This window comes from Bos taurus, chromosome 10 (assembly GCF_002263795.3).
Source record: "Bos taurus isolate L1 Dominette 01449 registration number 42190680 breed Hereford chromosome 10, ARS-UCD2.0, whole genome shotgun sequence".
In the NCBI taxonomy this organism is placed as follows: Eukaryota; Metazoa; Chordata; class Mammalia; order Artiodactyla; family Bovidae; genus Bos; species Bos taurus.
This window is the reverse complement of record NC_037337.1, coordinates 36,611,018-36,629,092: the sequence shown is the minus strand read 5'-3', so window position 1 is coordinate 36,629,092 and position 18,075 is coordinate 36,611,018. Positions and strand designations below refer to the sequence as shown.

The 18,075-nt window shown below is 38.2% G+C and overlaps 1 protein-coding gene across 3 annotated transcripts in view; it reads left to right on the top strand.

The window, feature by feature from the left end:
* The first annotated feature begins 201 nt into the window (after positions 1-201).
* Positions 202-18,075, top strand: part of INO80 (INO80 complex ATPase subunit) — a 123,215-nt gene continuing 105,341 nt past the window's right edge. For 2 of the 3 annotated variants that reach the window (XM_024997340.2, XM_024997339.2), the window contains exon 1: positions 364-450. The gene's annotated coding sequence lies outside the window, so the exon portion shown is untranslated. Of the gene's footprint in view, positions 451-18,075 lie in introns of all 3 variants that reach the window. The other variant, NM_001205384.1, reaches the window with a different exon arrangement.

Here is an 18,075-nt window from a genome sequence, read left to right as displayed (position 1 = left end):
TCAGGCGGCAGCGGCGGGGTGCGAGCTGCACGAGGCCGACGGCAGCGGCACTGCGGACGGCCACGGGCTGGCGACGAGCAGTGAGCGTGGGCGGGGCGGGGGTAAGCCCACTGAGTAGCGGCTCGATTGTTCTGGCCTGGCTATGGCGCCTCTCCTCCCCCCCGCCATGGCTCCCCGTGTCCCTGCTCCGCTCCTCTCAGTGAGTGAAAGTGGCCGCCGCCGCCGCCGGCCCAGCGCCCGCAGCCGCCTCAGCGCCGCCGCCATCTTGGGGTCCCAGGAGCCGCCGAAGGAGCGAGCTAGGAGCGTCCACGCCCAACGCAGTCACCGTCCCACGGCCTCAGAGAGCGAACCGCGGCTCCACCGTCGGCGGGGCGACCCCCCCCTCCGGACCCCGCCCGCACCCCGCCCCCCCTCCGCCGCCGCCGCGGCGGCGGGGCCCGGCGGCCCGAGGTGAGGCGACTAGACGTGGGCGGACGAACGGAGGGGGGGTTGTGTAGGCCCCGTTGCGCCCCTCTCTGTGGGCGACGACTGGGCCTCGTCTTAAAGGGGCCGTCGCCCCCGGCCCTGGGATTTGTTGGGGTTAGTAGGGAGGATGGGTGTGGACACTCCTCGCAGGGTTGGGACCTCAGGGATCTGGGCCTTGTTCTTACTCTCTCCTACCTCTGGAGACCTGGGGTCACGCGGTGACCTCGGCCAGCCTAGAAAGCCCGTGGGGTGCCCACACGTGAGGAGTGTGTTAGACCAGGTGCACGTGGGACCCGGTGGGGCGGTGTCGGCTAACACGTGTGTGGGTTTGGGGGTGGGGTGGGGCAGGGCGGGGGCTGGTTGGGCCCGAGTGGGAACCCGGTGTGGACTGCTGTATTTGTCCTTTTAAACAAATGAGCTCTAAGGGCTTGATAGTGTGTCAGTTTATGCGAGCGAGTTGGGATCTGGGTGAATGGTCCATTTTGCTTGTTGGTGTTGGGTGGGTGCAGCCTAACACGTGCGCACACTTAGGAGTGTGTAGGTGTCACCCCTTCTAGGCTTTTTGGCCTTTGTAGGGCGTCTAGGCAAGTGTCATCCAATTTGACGTTCCTTCTTGAGGTCGCTGTTGAAAACTACTACTTCCGTAATCAGCGAGGGTGGAAGCCCCCTACAGTTTAGGAGTGAGAGGTTCTAAGAAGGCACTCACTATTTTAATGGAAGAAGAAATGAGGTGGTTGACTTTGCTAACATTTTAGGTAACCAGCTTACTTTTCCAGTCAATGACTTTCATGATTTCCTTTCCCAAAGGGAATTTTCATTGTGGTTTACAAGTGGCGGCTTTTTGTAATTCATTTTTAAAGTAACACCTTTACTGAGATATAATTCACATACCAAAAAGCTCCGCCTTTTAAAGTGTACAATTCCATGATTTTTAGCATACGAATTGAGTTGTATAGCTAGCACAGTGCACTATTAACTGATCACTCCAAAAAGAAGCCCCCTTAGCAGTTACTCCCTTCTCCTCTTCACCCAACCCCTAGCAATCACTAATCTCTTTTCTGTTTTTGTAGATTTGCCTACTCTGGATATTTCATATAAACAGAATCATACAATATGTGTCCTTTTGTGGGTATCTTCTTTCACTTAACCATGTTTTCAAGGCTCTTTCATGTTGTAGCATGTATCAGGACTTTGTTTCTTTTTGTTGCCAATTAGTGTTCCAATTCTGGTTGTGTTTTATTTTTGAAATTCTCAAGCTTTTCCTATAAAACATTTATTTGGTTATTATGTATGGTAAAAGTCACATACTTAACTAGATTCTAAAATAAATTTGTATTTTTGAGAGTTAAATTCCATTGTTTTAGTTTTCTATGTTTTCCTCTACAATTTGTTTCAGAAGAATACGAATCAATTTTTAAAGGTCTGTGTTTTTTAATAGGAAAAAAACTAATGTAAGGAGCACAAATATGATTAGAAATTTTATGACTAATAAAAACATTTTGAGTACATCAAGGTACAAATGTGATTCAGGCTCAGCTACAGACCTAAAGCTGTGATGTTATAATTTCACTTCGTGAAAGTTTGTCATGGTACTACCAAGGGAAGGTATCGTTAAACAGTTTTTGACTGCCGTTAACTTGTGTAGACATAGGACGAGGGAAGGACTAATAGGCATCTTTTCTGCCCACAAGGTTAAAACTGGCTTGGGGATTTAACATGTTAACATAAAGTTCACACAAAATACAAATGCTGGGATGCATTGAGTTTTAGAGTGGATAAGATTTGGATAAGATTGGTAGGAATTGGGTAAGATTAATAGGAAACTTTGAATTTGTGTAGGAAAAGAAGTGAAATTGGTGACAGGTTTGCTTCTTAAGCACAAGGATTTTGATACACTAGGTCGTAGCCTGCAGAAGACTGAGAAGAGCATAGTCGTTAATACTTACTAAATACCTTATATGGGCACTGATCTAATCAGCAGGGCTCCTGTTCTACCTCATACCGTCGTCACCTTGGCAGTTAGGATTTCAGCATATGAGTTGGGGGAGTGAAGGGACCTAAACATTTGAACTATGGCTGTGTATTAAGTGCGAAATTTCAGTTGTAGAAGTACTGGATTCTCTTGCTAATTGTAGTACAGTAGGTTTGCTTAGAGTTGAAAAGTTGGTCACAAAGAAGTTTAATGCCTGGGTTTTGTAAGTACATAGGAGAGATTTCCATATGTGTTAGGTCAGAAGTAGGATATCAGTAATAGCCAATGTCATTGACAAATTCGATGTGAAAAAAATCACTGGGACTAAATGCTGTCCTTTTTTTTTCTTTAAAATTTGGCATGCATCTTGTGGTATTTTAGTTCCCCAGCCAGGGACTGAACCTGAGCCTTTGGCTGTAAAAGCAGAGTCGTAACCACTGGACCGCCAGGGAATTCCCCACATTTTAAACTGACTAAAAGACAATGAATAAACTGTGTGACATGCCTTTGTAAACCTTCATTACCAGGTTTGGTAACTGTGTGATGGTGTCGGAGCAGTATCCTTACATTATTTATGTGCTTTGAACCCCTTAATAGTCTAAAGAAACCTGTGAACCCCTTCTCAGAATTTGATTTTTCAAATGTATAAAATATAGTTCACGTTTTAACAACTAGTGATTGTCCTGCTCATACTGCTGTGGTATGCTACGGGAACTACATTCAGAATAGAAGAAAATGTTAATTTCAATTATAGGTTAGTGAAAATAAGGATGTACGTTTTTTCCCATCCAACTTCTTGGACCCTAGTTTAAAGAGCCTTTGCCTTGGAGAGTCCAACATGTAGCTAAATCATTTGATATGCATCAAACCAGTGATTTTTTTTTTTTTTTTTAAGAAGTAGAAGGATTGTTGGCTCAAATTTGCATTCACATGAACAGGACTTTTTAGGGGAAAAGCGAGTGATAATTTAGCTGAAGAGAAACCTTGTTGTATAATAGAAAGACATTGGTTTTGAACTTAAAAAGACTTAGGTTTGAGTCCCACTTAGCACTGAATAAGTCAATGAACTTTTTGTTTCAGTTCTCCGTATTTGTAAAACAGGTACAATAATTTTCACTTCTGAGATTAAATGACATATCAGCTATAAGACAGCATATTAAGAAATGTTAGTTTATTTTCACCTTTGAAGAACATGTCAAAAACTTTTAACATACGTTTAGTTTTGATTTGGAAGAGGAAACTTATGCAGTAGGAAAGAACATGTATGGCATATAGGGTTTTCTCAGGGTATTCATGTATAGTGTTCACCTTTTTATACTGGTACTAAAATGATTCATATTTCTTATGAATATAAACAGATAAGCTGCCTTTGGGTTTGCATGTGACAGCTACCTTTTCTGGGCAAGAAGTTAGTTAACTGAGGAGGATAAACTGGGTAAATCTTTCATTCCTTGGCATGAACAGAAAAATGGCTAGTGAACATCAATATGGTAAAAGGAATGCTAGGCCAAGTGGTCAGTTTCTCTCTGAGATTGTTGTCTGAATATTACTAGAAAGGCTGTCAACGTATTTGTCACTCCTGGAACTTCCCTGTTGGTCCAGTGGTTTCAGGCTTCATGCTTCACTGCAGGAGGCATGGGTTTGATTCTTGGGGAGCTAAGATCCCAAATGTCTCCTGGTGTGTCTAATAAGTAAATAAATGTTTAAAAAAGTCACTCCTGAGAGAAGTATGAAAAATAAAATTTAGAAATGGACTGTATTTGTATTATCTTTGTAGAAAACCACAGTGCATTCACTCTTAGACTTAAATTATTACACCTCAAAGAAGAACAAATTAAGCAGGAGGGAAGTTTCCAGTATAAATAATGAAGGCTTTCATATGAAGATAAATTTGACTTCACAATGGAGTGATGAAGACTGAGGTGGACTATTATTAAATTGTTAATCTGGAAAATTAGAACTAGCTTGAAAGATGAATATTGTTAGATAGATGTATAATGAGTGGTTTGTTTATGAAACTTAATAACACAGAAAGTGGTTAAAGCTCATGAACAGACCAGACCCAATTTAAATATTCCAAAGCCAGAGACTTTTCCATCCCTAGTTCATTTCAGGTGAACAACCATTTAATGATACTTGAACCTAATGGTTTATGAAATTCCTTATTCTGTTCATTCATTCACTCAATATTTATTTATTGAACACATACTGAATGTGCTTTGATCCGCCCAAGAGTGATTTGTTGAGCGTCTGCCACACTCAGGGACTGTGGTAAGACTCTGTTGGGTATGTACAAGTGAATTAATCCAATTGTATGTATATATATTGGAGAAGGAAATGGCAACCCACTCCAGTCTTCTTGCCTGGGAAATCCTATGGACAGAGGATCCTGGTGGCCTACAGTCCATGGGGTCGCAAAATAATTGTACTTGACTTAGTTTCTGAACAACAGCATGTTTAGGTATGGAGAGTACAGAGGGGCTCTGCAAAGAGAAACAGAATTGTGCAGACTCTTAGGATGCCATTTTTTGTTTGTTGTTTAGTCAGTAAGCCATGTCTGACTCTTTTGCAACCCCATGGACTATAGTCTTCCAGGCTCCTCTGTCCCTGGGATTTCCCAAGTAAGAATACTGGAATGGGTTGCCATTTCCTTCTCCAGAGGATCTTCTTGACCCAGGGATTGAATCCACATCTTCTGCATTGGCAGGTGGCTTCTTTACCACTAGTCACCAGGGACGCCATAGGGTGCCATGGATAAGTGTAAAAGTATAAACCTAAATGTTTCTCTTGACGTGCTGATATAAATTACTAGTACTTAGGTTTTTTGTTTGTTTTAATATAGTGAAACATTGTTTTCATTTGTTTAAAGGTCCTAATCTGCCTTGTTAACAGAAGCATTGTCATCCAGTGGCCTTGTAGTATAGCCAGACCCCTTTTAGATGCTAGAGCCAGATGACCTGGGTTCAAATTTTAGCTCTCTTATTAACTGTGTTGCCTCTGGAAAGCTGTTTAAGCCTCAGTTAATTCATCTTTTAAATTAAGATAATAGAAATACCTACTTCACTCACTCACTTGCTCACAGAGACCTACAATGGAACCTGGCAAAGGGTGCTCTCAACAAACGTTAGCTGTAATTGTAAGTACCATTTTGTTTTGACAGTTTAATCTAGAGTTTTAGTTTGTAAAGTATTGAAGTCAGAAACTTTTTATTATGAATAGAAAATATCTCAAGTCTTTTTTTAGATAACAGGTAAAAATACATCAGTAAAGAAAATCATTACGATGCATTAACCTTGTGTTTATGTAATGAATACCAGTAGATAGAAATATCTTTCTATTTAAAATTATAGCTCAAAGAGATGATGTTTTACAACATGAAACTTTTTAGTTCAGGGTCTAAAATATTTCTCTCCAGGTTGTCATTCTAATGTTAGTAATAATTTGCCTTTTTTTAGAATCATTCTTAGAAAATAATAGTAAGCCAGACTCTACAGTAGGGCTTGGGGAAGGTTTTCTGTAAAGGGTCAAATAATAAATCTTAGGCTTTGCTGGTCATGCTTTCTCTGTTTCAGCTTCTCATGTCTGCTATTGTATTGTGAAAGCAGCCATAGTGAATATGTAAATGAATGAGTGGGGCTATTTTCCAGTAAAACTTTATGGGCTCTGAAATTGTAATTTCATATAATTTTCATGTGTCCTGAATTTTCCCCAGTTATTTCAAAACTTAAAAACCATTCTTATCTGTCAGGATTTATAAAAATGAGTGGCAGGCTGAGTTTGACATGCAGGGCATGCCAACTCCTGTTCTAGAGTCATGGCTCTGTAACTCTTTGGCTAGGTGATCTTGTGTTAGTTAATATTAAGCCTTTAATTCCATCATTTCAATAGGGATAATACATAAAAATATTTACTTTATATGTAGAGTTGTTAGAAGTAAATGGAATAATCCATGTGAAGTGCTTAGCAGCATCCCTGACACAAAGTGTTTAAATAAATGCTATAAATTATTGTCATCTAGGTGAAACTCTCTCATTTTACACTGAGACTCTTGGGACCCTGAAAGGATAGCTGTTATTCTTAAAGTCTGTATGGCTTGTCAGTAGCATTAAACTTAAAGTTCTTGACTTCACCTTCTCTTTCTACCCAACCATGCTGCTTCCATAGAGGATTGTAATACCATTTGATTCATTTAAAATACTGCTTGATAAAATTATTCTGTTGGCTACAGTAGTAGTGGATGAGTGATATTATGCATTCGCTAAACTCGCAGGGCCTTTATAGCACAGAGTAAACTTCAGTATGTCCACATTAAGCGAAAATCATTTCGGAGGTTGAAGGATTCCAGGAAGGAATGCGGATTGTGAAAGGAGAATATAATAATATTATAAATGTATGAAACTGCCTTATTAAAATTAGGCTGCTGCTGCTGCTAAGTCGCTTCAGTCGTATCCAACTCTGTGCGACCCCATAGAGGGCAGCCCACCAGGCTCCCCCGTCCCTGGGATTCTCCAGGCAAGAACACTGGAGTGGGTTGCCATTTCCTTCTCCAGTGCACGAAAGTGAAAAGTGAAAGTGAAGTCGCTCAGTCGTGTCCGACTCTTAGCAGCCCCATGGACTGCAGCTTTCCAGGCTCCTCCATCCATGGGATTTTCCAGGCAAGAGTACTGGAGTGGGGTGCCATTGCCTTCTCCAAAATTAGGAGGAGGGAAATGCTAACCTAAGTAACCTTGAAAAATGAGTGGACTCTTAAGGAACTGCATATGAGCACTGTAGTCTAATTGTTACAGTTGTGTTCTATGAGATTACCACTTAATTGTGATACTGAAACACAGACTACAGTTGAACAGTTAAGTAAATGGATGGTGGGAGACAGACTACTTACTGTCAGAGTAAGAATTTACAGATAATCAAGGGGAGGAGGCTAGAATAATCCTTGTGGTGATGGATTAAAGTTGGAATCATCAGTATGAATCCGTGTTTAGTTTATACAGATATAGGTGGTTGCATATACAAATTTTTAGAGGCACATACATAGCATGGGTTTATATACACAGGTATATTTCTGTGCTCTGTGCAGAGAAGGTTAAAAACCTAGGAGCATACCTAGTACCCACATATTGTTTTTCTTATACCATTATGTAATAAAAGGAACTGGAGCTCCTTGGAGAAATCGCTAACTCTAGGTTTGATACAGGAAATCTACAAGATGAGCCTGGAGCATCTTGTGCCAGAAGGTAAGGAAGTACTACAGCTTCCACCACCAGCATTCCACATTGATGAGGATATGTCAGAGGAGCACAGGGACCAACTGAAAAAGCTCCCAGTGGCCAAAATTCAACGATTTGAGCAGCAAAATAAAGCAGCATTGGATTATAACCCATAACATAAAATCAATATTTATGACTCTATATTGGTCTAAATAAATGATTGAATAAATGAATATACTGCTTGGAATACTTCATTAACATGGCTTTATGCCCTTGGAACCTCTGCTTGTTGGAGGTCGTCCTTCAGACAATATTGGAATAGTTAAATATGTGGGAGTTTGGAGTCAGACTTGTTGGATTCCAGTCCTGGCTCTGTCACTTTTGGCTGTGTGACCTTAGGGGAGACCTTAAGCTTAACTTTTTTTTTTGTTTGTAAAATAAGGGTTATAGTGTTATCTATGTCATAAAACAATTAAATATGTGAATGTATATATGAAGTACATATGCAAATAAAATGTCATCTGGTTCTCAATAGAATGTGTGTACATAGTCTTATTGCATTTGATGCAACAAAATAAAAAATTTGAATTCTCAGTTGGAATTCCTTGTGATGAAGTTCCCTGACCCCCAGGCTTCTTGAATAGTTAAAAAAGTGTTTATTGGACACCTAGTTTGGTGTAAACATACTTGCCTTGTTTATAATATCTGTGTATATTATAAAGATAATGAAAGTAATTATATTTGGTGTTAATAAAAATATCATGTCTTAAGTGCCTGGAATACAGTTGAAAGGCAAGAGCTGTTTAGTATACAGTTCACCTCATGCTTGTTTACAGATGGTTCATTGCCAGGATGAATTACCTGAACTTTGATTTCTCAGACTTCCTTTAGTGAAGACAGTTTTACACAGCTTCTCTGTTACCACCCACACTGGATACTGTGTTTACCCCAAAAATGAAAACCGACTTCTGGTATAGGAAAACTGAATAGAAAAGTCAATTTTATAATATTGGCTGTTATGAATGTCTCTTACCTTTTATTCTCAATAATAAACTCTCACCATTACTTTTGTAATAATGGACAGTTAACTATATGGAACTGATAACTAAGTTATCTCAGCTCTTTGTGAGAATCTCTATTTTTCACAAATATCTATCAAGTAAGTTAATGTTAACTTCCTTTTGATGAGAAATAAACTGAATTGCTCAAGATTTTGGGCCTGTGGATTCGGTTCTTTAATTTCCCTTTTACTGGTGCATATATTTCTCAGCTATCTCACTTCCTGAAAAAGGTAAGTGTTTTCATGAATTTAGCTGTGAAAGTTGTTAAAGTCACTCATTCTTCAGTAAGAGGAATCTTTAGCTTTGTTTTCAAATTTTTAATTTGATAAATTGTTATTAATTTAGATTGGGTTCTTTTCACCAGAAGACTTGTGAAATATACTAGGGGCCTCTAACATAGCCTAACATAAAACAATTTTTTTTTTAATTACCATGTGAAAGGTCCACTGGCTACCTTGAAACATTTCCTCCCTTTTGGATTTTTTTGATTTAGACTCTAATTAATTCTTAATTAACAGGGATTAAATTTGTTTGACCAGATGTCATGTCTGTGGTGTATACTACAGAACTCCCTATAGGCAGTTGTGCTAGTAATTTATTTTTTATTATTTTGATAAAATGCAGTTTGTTCCCTGTCTTGATGAAGATGCTTTATTCTAGGAAACTGAAATGATTCTTTACCTAGAAGAAAGCAAATACATTGACGTCATCCTTGGAAACATACTTCATTTTGGTATATATTCTGATTTTATTGAGGAAGAAAAGTAGGGAAAGGTAAACATGGATAAGCACTTTTTCTTTCTCACAATATACCTGTAAGATAAGCTAATAGAACTCTGTGGAAGGGCCATGATTTTTTAGCCAGGAGTTCTTCATTCCATTTAAAGTGCAGATGTAGGGAGTTCCCTGGCGATCCAGTGGTTAGGAGGTTAGGACTCTGCGCTTTCATCGTGGTGGCCCAAGGACTATATCCCTCGTTGAGGAACCCAGATTCTGCAAGCTGAGTATCAAGAACCATCCCCTCCCCAGTACCCCGTCCTCAGAAAAAAAAAAAAAAAACCTATGCAGGTGTAATTTTTGTCTCTCAAACTTTGATTTGGGGAAACCCTAGGTTTGTTAAATTATTCCTATGCTCTTATAGTAGGAACTGTTCTTCGGTTGAGCAGGTGCTTTCTGGCCTTCCTCTCAGCCTATGTAGAGGGCTCTGTCAGCCTGTGCTTTTTGAGGATAAGGTTTTTCCCTCCTGTTTAGTTCAGTGGCTTCCTTAACTTTTTAGTGTATATTCAGTGGTTTGAATGGAAAGTTTAGGTTCAACTAGAATATTTAAAGAGTACCTAATGATTTATTTTCCTCTTAACTTTGCCATGTGTAGAGTGACCAAATACTGTCCAAACGTGGATACTTTTGGAAGTGAGGAGAGAATGTTGGTAATTATGTTTCAGACAACAGGCATAAAATTGAACTGTCATGGGGAGACCCACTCATAGGATCACTCTTGTCTCTGTTGTTTTATCATAGTAGAGTCTGTGGTAAAGAATTGGGTGGTGAAGAATTGGGGCTTTTAAGTCACTGGTAATACATCTGAGTTCTAATTCTAGCTCGGGCAAGTTATTTAACCTAACTAAAAGGATTAAATGAGCTAGTATTATTAAAGCACCTAGGACAGAAAAGCCCCTCACACTAGTGTGCTCTTATTCAGTGATAGGTCCCTTGTCCTCCTCTCATCAGGCCATACTTCCAACTGAGGCTGACTTTGAAAGTTTTTTTTATGGTTAAGGTTATGTGAAACATTTCAGTGAACGCAGAAATGTTTTTTGGCTGAGCCATTGAGTTTCTTTTTTGTTAAAGTTGTATAATTATGATGGGCAGGAAATAAATGCCTGTAGAACCTAATTACTCTTTCAAAGCATTCATGAGAAAAAAATTTTACCCTGATTATTTTTTGTAGAATTGCTAAATGATATTTTAATAGATTTTAATAGTTTATAAGATATAAACTATATAATATTTAATAGTAATGGAAAGAAGTTGCTGGTAATCTTTATTTCAGCTAAATGGAATGATACAAAGACGTTTTATTGGTTAGGGAAAAAGTGATTTAAATGAGAATTTTATTAAATTTCTTGTCAGTATATTGTACAGATTATGTATTTTGGAATTTGGATTATTTTTCCCATATTTTTTATATTCTTCAAATTTAATCCATTTTAATTATTTGTGAATTTTTAAAAAGGAAACTAAAGAAAAGCAGTTTTTGTTGTACTTTGTGCATTAGTACAAGGCAAAGAGGGGAGTATTCAGATACTAAACTTCCACCTACTTCTGATATTGCATATGATTTCTTACTTAGTAAACAACAGATAATAAGGTAATACAGAAAGACCTAGGGTAAAGAACAGTCACAGTGTTAGCAGATCCAGCTAAGAGAACTAAGAGAAATGGGAGTTACTTAGTTGGCCCATTTAAGTATACATTAAATTGTTGCTGCCTGTAAAATATTGGAGAATTAGGGAAGATATTTTAACAGTAAGGAATACTGGTTATATACTGTATAACCAGTATTCCTTACTGTTAAAGTATACAGTATACAGTAAAAGTATACAGTACTTAAGTATACTGTATATAAGTATACAGTAAATTGTTGCTGCCTGTGAAATATTGGAGAGTTAGGGAAGATATTTTAACAGTAAGGAATACTGGTTAAGCATAGCATATGTTAATGGGAACTTTTAGTATCTGTGTTACCTGGTACTGGAGAAATACAAAAAATACTTTAAGGGCAGTGGCTAGAAATTGAATCCTAATCTGAAGAGCAAAAGGGAAATTGTAATGAGGATCTTCTGGAGTAATTCTGAGTGGCCTTGGAACCCAGCAGAATCCTGGTAAGGCTTTTGTGTTAGAGGGAATTTGCACCTTTATCTGGTGTGGATATGGCAAAGAGGGCTACTGCGTCTGATTACATATAGTTTGCAGTAATACCCTTTCTCTGCAGACTGTTAATACTGTTGCAAACTGATAAAGAATGAAACCAAGCAAAGAAGGATTAACTAGTTTTTTTAAATGCAGAAGTTTTTAACTTTGATGAAGTCAGTTTATCAGTATTTTCTTTTGTAGTTAGTACTTCCTGTGTGCCCTATCTATTAAATTTTTATCTACTCCAAAATCACAAGGATATGTTCTTATGTTTTCTTTTAGAAGCTTTATCGTTTTAACTTTTTATATAAGTCTGATTTGTCTCCCACATCACTTTTGTGTATGATACGAAGTGTAGGTGTTTGACGTTCAATCTCTCCTCCATATAGATCTCCAGTTGTTCGAATACCATTTGTCAAAAAAAACCCCTTCCTTTCCCTGTTGAATTGTTTAGTGCCTTTGTCAAGAACAGTGTTACTGTGTAAGTGTGGATCTCTTTCTGAACTCTGTTCTGTATTGTTGATTTGTCTGTCCTCTGCCAATGCAGCACCATCTGATTACACTAATTTCAAGAGTTACTGAAAATTTCAGTGAACTCCCAACTTTAGCCATCTTTTCTAAACTTGTTTGGACTATTCTGCATCCTTTGTATTTCCATCGAAAGTTTAGACTGAGCTTGTCAGTCTCTTCAAAAACTGGGATTTGATTGAGAAACTATAGATGAATTAGAGAATGTACATGAAGGATGTTACAGTAATACATATATCTGACAAAAGGATTATATCTGTGATATATCAGGGACTTATATAACTCAGTAATAAAAAGACTGAAATTTTCTGAAATGTGGTTGAAAAACTTTAACAGACATTTCACAAAGGAATTTACACAAATGGCCATTAAGCGTATGAAAAGGTACTCAACTTTATCAGTCATCAGGGATGTACAAATTAAAACCACAGTGAGATATTATAATACAAAGTGTTGACAAAGATGGGAAGCAACTAGAACTCTTACTCATTGTTGGGGGGTGGGGAGTGTAAAATAGTAGAACAACTTTGGAAAGTTGTTTGATGGTTTCTTTTAACGATAAACATATACCTACCTTTAACCTAGAAGTTCCATTCCTCAGAATTTACCCAAAGAGAAATGAAAACCCAAATATCCATCAGCAAGTGAATAAATAAATTGTGATTATATTCATTCTTGTAATGGAGTCTGATTCAGCAACAAAAAGGAATGAACTATATGTAGTAACATGGATGAATCTCAAAAACATACTCAAAAAAAAACTCAAAGAATTCAGATACAAAAGTATATATAAAGTATTTGTTATTGTTCAGTCACTCAGTTGTGTCTGACTCTTTGTGACCCCATGCAGTATGATTCCCTTTAAATAATAAATTTCTAGTCTTATAGTGGTTCAAGGATTGTTTGGATTCAAATCCACATTCCCTATTAAAGTGGTATGAACTTGAGCAAGTTACTTAACATGTAAGCCTTTGATTCCTTATCTGTAAGTGGGATAATAATAGTAATAATCTTTTTAAGCAAAATTATCCAGTAGGTTCTCTGTGCTAGAGGTATTATACTACTGTTAGAATTTTGTAAGAACCCTCCATATGATATTTAAATTTGTATAGTGTTGCAAATAATTTTTGGTTATTTTTAAACTTTTTTCCTGTGCAGAAATGGTACATTGTAACATTTATTGAGATATAATTTCTGGTTGATAAAAGTCACCATTTAAAATGCATATAGTTTTAGTGTATTCATTGGTTTTAATATATTCACAGAGTTGGCAATAGTCACCTCATTGTCAGAACCTTTTCATCAGCCCCCAAAGAAACCTCTGTTTATTATCAGTCATGTTCCATTCCCCACTTGTTGTTTCATCACTAGGTAGTATCTGACTCCTTTGAGACCCCATGGACTGTATCCCAGCAGGCTCCTCTATCCATGGAAAAAGCCAGGCAAGAATACTGGAGTGGGTTGTCATTTCCTTCTCCAGGGGATCTTCCCGAGCCAGGGATTGAACTTGTGTCTCTTGTGCCTCCTACTTTGGCTGGTGGATTCTTTACCACTGAGCCACCAGAGAAGCCCCTACTTAACTCTGTCCCAACTTCCTGTCCCACACAACCACTGATCTTTTTTTGTTTCCTGTGGAGCTGCTGTTCTGGATACTTCATAAATTAATCAAACAATATAAGGGCTTTGTTGACTGGCTTGTTTACTTAGTATAATGTTTTTAAAGTTCATCTGTGTTACAGTGTCTGTTAGTAATTATTCCAACTCTTTCTAATGCCAAATAATATTCCATTGTATGGATATACCACATTATATTTATCCATTCATCAGTTGATGGACGTTAGTGTTGTTTCCACCTTTTGGCTGTTGTGAATATTACTATGAAGATTCAAGTCTTAACTTTTTTTGCAGACATATTTTTATTTCTCTTGGGTATACCTAGAAGTGGATTTGCTGGGACAAAGGTAAACATATGTTCAACTACTTGAAAAACTTATCAGACATTTCCTAAATGGCTGCACCATTTTACATTCCCACTAGCAGTGTACAAAGGTTCCAGTTTCTGTATATCTTTGCCAACACTTGTTACTGTCTTTTTTTTTTCTATTATAATCATCCTAGTGGGTTTTATTGTGGATTTGCTTTGGATTTTCCTGGTCTCTAATGATGTTGAAGCATCTTTTCATGTACTTTTAGCCATTGAAATACCCCCTTGGGAGGAAAATTTATCCTTTTCCCACTTTTAATTAATTAAAAAAATTGTTTTTGGGATTGCCAAACAGCATGGGGGATCTTACTTGTTTCCTGACCAGGCATGGAACCTGCCTCCACTGCACTGGAAGTGCAGAGTCTTAACCGCTGGCCTGCCAGGAAAGTCCCCTTTGTCCATTTTTAATTTGAGTACCTTTTTATTACTGTGTTTTAAGAGATTTGTAAAATATTCTGGATATCAGTCAATTCCTTATCAGATATATGATTTGTAAGTATTTTCTCCTATTAGTGAATTTTCAATTTCTTGAGAGTATCCTTTAAAGCACTAAAGATGATAAGTCCAGTTGATCTGTTTTTCCTTCTGTTGCTGTTGCTATATTTGGTATATTGTCTAAGAAACTGTTACCTCATCCAAGGTCATGAAGATTTTTTCTAACATTTTCTTCTAAGAGTTTTATACTTTTAGCTCTTAAATTTAGGTTTATGATCCCTTTTGAGTTAATTTTTTGTGTGTAGTGTAAGGAAGAGTTCCAACTTCATTCTTTTGTATGTTGCTGTACAGTTGTCATTGCGCCATTCGTTCAAAAGGCTGGTCTTTCCCCACTGGATTATCTTGACACCCTTGTTGGACATCAGTTGATTCTAAATGTAAGGGTTTATTTCTGGACTCTCAGTTGTTCCATTGATCTATGTTTCTCACCTTATGTCAACACCATATATCTTAATAACTACTTCAGCTGTGTGGATAATTTTAAAATCAAAGTAGGAGTTCTCCAACTTTGTTATTTCAAAGATTATTTTGGCTCTCCTAGGTCCCTTACATTTCCATATGAATTTTGTTTTATTTTTTATTTACTTTTTGGCTGCACTGTGGCTTACAGGATCTTAGTTCCCTGACCAGCAATGAAACCTGGACCATAGCAGTGAAAGTGTTGAGTCCTAACCACTGGATCACCAGGGAATTCCCTGAATTTTGTAATCAGCTTGTCTATTTCTTCAAAAAAGGCAGCGTAGATTTTTGATGTGTATTGTTGAGATGTTAAAAATGTTAAATCATTTGATCACGAACTGTGGGATATTGTCATTTTTTTAGTTCTTTTAATTTCTTTCAACAGTGTCTTGCAGTTCTTTGGTTAAGTGTTTGTTCTTTTTGATGGTAATGTAAGTGGAGTTACTTTCTTAGTTTTTCTTTTAGATTGTTTGTTGCCAGTATATAAAAATATAAATGATTTTTGTATGTTGATCTTGTATCCTACAAGATAACTGAGCTTGCTTATTAGTTCTAATCATTTTTTAGAGCATTCCTTGGTGTTATCTACTCTATGTACAAGATCATGTCATCTGTAAATATAGTTTTACTTCTTTCTTTTCAGTCTGGGTGCCTGCCATCACTCTCTCCCTCCCTTCCTTCCTTTGCCTAATTGCCCTAGCTAGAATTTTCAGTCCACTTTTGAATAGAGGTTGTGAAAGCAGACAACCATGTCTTGTTCCTGATCTTAAGGGGGAAGCATTCTGTCTTTCACTATTAGGTATGGTGTTAGCTCTGTTTTGTGTCAGTGTCCTTTATCAGGTTGAGGGAGTGCCCCCACCCCCGCCCTTTTTTTTAAAGTTTTTTATTTTTTGGTGGCACTGTGTGGCCTGTGGAATCTTAGTTCTCCAGCCAGTGATGGAACCTCTGCCCCCTGCAGTGGAAGCATGGAGTCTTAAACACGGCTGTCAGTAGTGAAGACTGTTCCTAGTTTGTTGACTCTTTTATTTGGAAATGGTGTTGGATTTTGTCAAATCATTTTTCTGTTTCTGTTGAGATGATCAAGTGGGTTTTGTGCTTTAATGAGATCTAACACATTGATTTGCAGGTATGACACCAACTTTGCATTCCTGGGATAAATTCTACTTTAATAATAGTGTGTAATTCTTTTTATATGTTGTTGGATTCCGTGTATGATGCAGTTAACCCTTGAAAAACATGGGTTTGAACTGCATGGACTCACTTATATGTGGATTGTTTTTCAGTAACTGCATACTGCACCATCTGTGGTTGGTTGAATCCATAGATGCAGAACTGTGGATATGGAACCTTAGGTACAGAACAGCATGATATATGAGTTTTCAACTGCAAGGAGGGTTGGTGGCCCCAAATCCCCATGTTGTTCACGGGTCAGCTGTATTTTGTTGAGGATTTTATATCTACATTAAAAGGGTTATTAGTCTATATAGTCTTTCCTTGGTACCCATGGGGATTGATTCCAGGATCCCCTGCAAATACCAGAATTTGTGGAAGTTCAGGTCCCATCTATAAAATGGTATAGTCAGCCCTCCATATCCGTGGGCTCTGTATATGGGATATGGAGGGCTGACTGTACTTTTCTTGTGATGTCTTTGCCTGGTTTTAAAAATCAAGGTAATGCAGATGTCGTAGAGTTTCCTTTCTGTTATCTGGAAGAGTTTGTGAAGGATTGGTATTAATTCTACTTTAAATGTTCGGTAAAATTCACTGGTGGAGCCATTTGGCCTGAGTTTTTCTTTGTGGTTGGAAGCATTAAATTTTAGGTGATTGTATTCATCACACTTCGTTTTTTATTCATTAGCTCATACAGAAGGATCCGTATCCTAAACTCTGCTGTTGCCTCATTCAGAGTTATCAGTTCAGTTCAGTTGCTCAGTGGTGTCCGACTCTTTGCAATCCCATGGACTGCAGCATGCCAAGCCTCCCTGTCCATCACCATCTCCCAGAGTTTACTCAAACTCATGTCCATCAAGTTGGTGATGCCATCCAGCCATCGCATTCTCTGTCGTCCCTTTCTCCCCCATTCAATCTTTCCCAGCATCAGGGTCTTTTCCAATGAGTCAGTTCTTCACATCAGCTGGCCAAAGTATTGGAGTTTCAGCTTCAACATCAGCCCTTCCAATGAACACTCAGGACTGATTTCCTTTAGGATGGACTGGTTGGATCTCCTTGCAGTTCAAGGGACTCTCAAGAGTCTTCTCCAACACCACAGTTCAAAAGCATCAATTCTTTGGCGCTCAGCTTTCTTTATGGTCCAACTCTCACATTCATACATGACTACTGGAAAAATCATAACCTTGACTAGATGGACCTTTGTCAACAAAGTAATGTTTCTGCTTTTTAATACGCTATCTATGTTGGTCATAACTTTCCTTCCAAGGAGTAACCATCTTTTAATTTCATGGCTCAGTCACCGTCTGCAGTGATTTTGGAGCCCCCCAAAATAAAGTCTGCCACTGTTTCCGCTGTTTCCCCACCTATTTGCCATGAAATGAGGGGACTGGATGACATGTTCTTAGTGTTCTGAATGTTAATCTTTAAGCCAACTTTTTCATTCTCCTCTTTCACTTTCATCAAGAGGCTCTTTAGTTCTTCACTTTCTGCCATAAAGGTGATGTCATCTGCATATCTGAGGTTATTGATATTTCTCCCAGCAATCTTGATTCCAGCTTGTGCTTCATCCAGCCCAGCGTTTCTCATGATGTACTCTGCATATAAGTTAAATAAGCAGGGTGACAATATACAGCCTTGACGTACTTCCTTTTCCTATTTGGAACCAGTCTGTTCCATGTCCAGTTCTAACTGTTGCTTTCTGACCTGCATACAGATTTCTCAAGAGGCAGGTCAGGTGGTCTGGTATTCCCATCCCTTTCAGAATTTTCCACAGTTTGTGGTGATCCACACAGTCAAAGGCTTTGGCATGGTCAATAAAGC